Source organism: Gossypium hirsutum, chromosome A06 (genome assembly GCF_007990345.1).
Source record: "Gossypium hirsutum isolate 1008001.06 chromosome A06, Gossypium_hirsutum_v2.1, whole genome shotgun sequence".
NCBI classification, from domain to species: Eukaryota; Viridiplantae; Streptophyta; class Magnoliopsida; order Malvales; family Malvaceae; genus Gossypium; species Gossypium hirsutum.
The window spans coordinates 103,799,933-103,804,141 of NC_053429.1; the positions used below are offsets into that span (position 1 = coordinate 103,799,933).

Here is a 4,209-nt window from a genome sequence, read left to right on the forward strand (position 1 = left end):
ATTACAATAACCAAAAAAATCCCAAAATTCAGGGCGTTACATTCAGCATTATCATCAATCTTAACTCTAAATTATTCAACCCCATACTTTCTAAGCTTGTCCACTGGGGCTTTACCAACTCTTACTGGTGTCATACCTCGTGGCACTTCCTCATCAGGTCGGTTAGGGGGTGGGGGAGTTCGTGGTATGTTAGGGTGATAAACCATAAATTATACATATTTTTACCCCATGTTTAATGCATTTTATGGATGATTTCTCATTAGAATTAGTTAATTCGGTGCTCATAATGCTTTAATTTCATGTTTTATACTTAGGAGAGCATAGGAGAGCGAAAGGAACGAGAAACGGGCCGAAAATGGAGAAAATGGGCCAATGAACGAAATCAACATGGCCTGGACCTCCTCACACGGGCAGACCACACGGTCGTGTCAATTTGGCAAGCTCAAACACGACATGAAGTAATAGAACACGGGCGTGTGCCACGGGCGTGTCCCTGCCGAGCCCAAGTTAAATCCAATCCAGAAAAGGCTAATTTTGAGGGCTTCTAGGCATCCCAAAGCCTATATATACACCCTAGAGGAGGAAGAAAAAGGAGGTGGAGAATAGAGGGTAAGAAATTACTCCAAGGAAGCCGATTGGTCCATCTCAGAAGACAGATTCATCATCAAGACTGAAGATCTCTCCTCAACTTCCCTTTAGGAGTTTTGGGTTTTCTTTATGTTTTGTATTATTTATTCTTCGGAGATGTTTTCTTATTTAGGTATGAACTAAAACCCTAAATCCTAAGGGGAATGAAACCTAAGACGAATCTTGTTATTATTTTCTGAATCGTATGATAAATATTTAACTTGTTCTTAATTATGTGTTCTTAATTCTTATTTTAATATCCCAGGATGCTGATTCAAGACAAGCTCTTATTCAGAGGAGGAATAGACCCTGTCTAAAAGTACATTTGTCATAATTAAGCGGAGTTGATTGCGTGCCTAGAAATAGAGTGATAAGATTTTGCTGGATTAGGGTGAAACCTAATAAGGGGATCCATAGATCGAATTAATGTAACCCTAGAGTGTTAATTAGAGAAAAGTCTCGGTTATTCAATCTAGGGATTAGACGTTATTAGTCTTGAATAGGGATAATAACATAATTTAGGGATCTCTACGAAACAAGTTGAATAAATAAATCGTCCGATTCGGAGCCATAGTAACAAGTAAAGTCTAGGTGGATTTTTCCTTAGGTATTGTCTTAATTCAATCGATTTTTCCCAAAAGCAGTTCCCTACTTCTTTTCTCTATGTGTTCTTAGTTTTGATAACTAGTTAGTTAAAACAAAACCTCTTTTTTCTTAGGCTAGATAATAAAAAGACAGTCATTACTAGTACTTTTAGTTCTTTTGGGTTAAACAAACCGGTCTTGCTAAAACTATACTATTGTTCGATAGGTACACTTGCCTACATCGCGAAAATAGTTAGTTCAAGAATGAGTAATTATAAATATTTAAAACCTATGACAAAACCACGCGATCAAGTTTTTGGCGCCGTTGCCGGGGAACTGAAATACTAGGAACGCTCAATTTTTATTACTTTAGCCATTTATTTTTCTTGCTTTCTTGGCAGGTTTTTATAGTTCATGACTAGAAGAAACCCGTCAGGACCATTACTTTTTGATGAAGAAATCGATCGTACAGTTCATAGAAACCAAAGAGAAATAAGGTGAAGCTTAAGATACACGAAAAACGAGAAATAATACGATACTCAACCCCCAATCAAAGTAATGGCTGAAAACCAAGACAATCAGCTACCTCCTGCAATTGTGGCTATTGAAAATCCTGCTCCATGCACTATGTATGATTATGCTAAACCTTCTTTAACAGGAACTGAATCTACCATAGTTAGACCTGTTGTAGCTGCAAATACTTTTGAATTAAAACCTAACACTATTTAGATGATACAACAATTTGTTTAGTTTGATGGTTTCCAGGATGAAGATCCCAACGCTCACTTAGTAAACTTTTTAGAATTTTGCGATACATTTAAAATCAATGGCGTCTCTAATGATGTCATTCGTCTTCGGTTGTTTCCCTTTTCATTGAGGAACAAAGCTAAACAGTGGTTGAACTCATTACAATGAGGGTCAATTACTACTTGGGAACAAACGACCGAAAAATTCTTACTAAAATATTTTCTGCCGGCTAAAACGGCTAAAATACGTAATGACATCTCATCTTTTGTGCAGATGGATTTAGAAACCCTCTACGATGCATGGGAGAGATACAAGGACTTACTGAGGAGGTGCCCTCACCATGGGTTACTGCTTCGGCTCCAAGTACAAACATTTCATAATGGTCTGAATTCTTCGACTCGGCAAATGGTTGACGCAGCTGCTGGCGGAACCATTAATAATAAAACACCGGAAGATGCCTATGAGTTTATAGAGGAGATGTCACTGAATAACTATTCGTGACAAGTCATGAGGACAAAGCCAACGAAAACAGCTGGCGTTTATATCGTCGATTCGGTCACCATGCTCTCTAATCAAGTAGAACTCTTAAATAAAAAGATTGATGGTTTTCTTAAGGTTCACCTAGTAATGCTGTGCGAAGCAAGTGGAGGCGGAACAAACTATTTTGAATACCAACCTTATGGCCATAACATGCATAATGAGCAACTAAACTACATGGGTAATAATCCTCGACCTCAACACAATCCATATAGTAACACTTATAATGCAGGTTGGAGGAACCACCCCAATTTCTCGTAGGGCAGTCAAGGAAATCAAAGACCACAACATCCTCCGGGCTACCAACAACCACCCTACCAACAGGAAAAGAAGCCAAACCTTGAAGAGATGCTCTCAAAGTTCATATCAGTGTCAGAAACCCATTTTTAGAACACCGAGACAACACTTATAAATCAACAAGCGTCAATCCAAAGCCTTGAAACTCAGATAGGCCAGCTTTCCAAACTAATCTCCGAACGACCACAAGGTAGTTTGCCAAGTGATACCGAACCTAACCTAAGGGAACAACTCAACGCAATTAATATTCAAGATGACAAAGGAGTCGTTGAGCCTGAACCAGAACCGAGGCAAGAAACTGTGGCAAACAAAGGTCAAGGTGAGGTAGATCAAAATACAAAAAAACCAGTGACTGTCGAATATAAACCTCGTGTGCCATACCCCAACGCGACAAGGAAAGACTGCTCAGATGAACAATTTGGTAAATTCCTTCAACTCTTAAAAAAATTACATATTAACTTACCGTTTATTGAAGCTCTATTGCAGATGCCAAACGCAATGAAATTTTAAAGGAGTTATTAGCAAATAAGCGGAAGTTGGACGAGGCATCGCATGTGGAGCTGAACGCAGTTTGCTCGGCCATTCTCCAAAATAAACTACCTAACAAACTAAAAGACCCAAGGAGCTTTTTTATTCCTTGCTTAATAGGTAGTTTAGATGTTAATCATGCATTAGCTGATCTAAGGGCTAGTATCAACGTCATGCATTACAAAATGTTTAAGGAAGTAGGTCTCGGGAAACCCAAACAGACTAGGATGAGTATTCAATTAGCAGATAAAACTATAAGATTCCCTAAAGGTATTATTGAAGATGTGCTAGTTAAAATCAATAAATTTATATTTCCTGTTGACTTTATTGTTCTAGACATAGAAGAGGATAGCAATACTCCCTTAATTCTAGGAAGGCCCTTTTTAACAACTGCTAAAATCATCATTGATGTTGGCACAGATGAACTCACACTCTGGGTGGGAGATGAAACAATCACCCTTCAAGCTCGCAATTCTAGCAACACATCAAGAATCGAAGGTGATCATTTAAACCATTCTGCTAAAACTAACAATATGGTGCAACTTACTTTGCAGAAAATGAGTCAGAAAGAAGCACAGGAGTTGTTCTCAAGCACCAGTAGAGGACCTGTTCATGAAGATCGAAGATTACAAATTGAGGAACTCGATGAATGGCAGATGCACAAACCAAGAACACCCAACAAACTGAAACTACGCCAAAACGAGCTCAATACCTCTCCAAATCAACTTAAGGTTGGTGATAAGGTCTTATTAGATGCCGCAGATCCCCATATTGTCACTACCATGTCGAATGAGGAAATCCCTCTTACGGTACTTAGTATTTTTCCATTTGGTACGGTGGAGGTGAGTCATCCCAAGTTCGGCACTTTTAAGGTAAACAACACCCAATT

General features: G+C 38.7%; 1 non-coding gene across 1 annotated transcript; it reads right to left on the reverse strand.

Moving 5' to 3' along the window:
* Positions 1-2,198: 2,198 nt before the first annotated feature.
* On the reverse strand, positions 2,199-2,305 carry LOC121231429 (small nucleolar RNA R71). Its single transcript, XR_005929487.1, has one exon. It is a non-coding gene; the product is annotated as a small nucleolar RNA R71 (small nucleolar RNA).
* Positions 2,306-4,209: the final 1,904 nt, after the last annotated feature.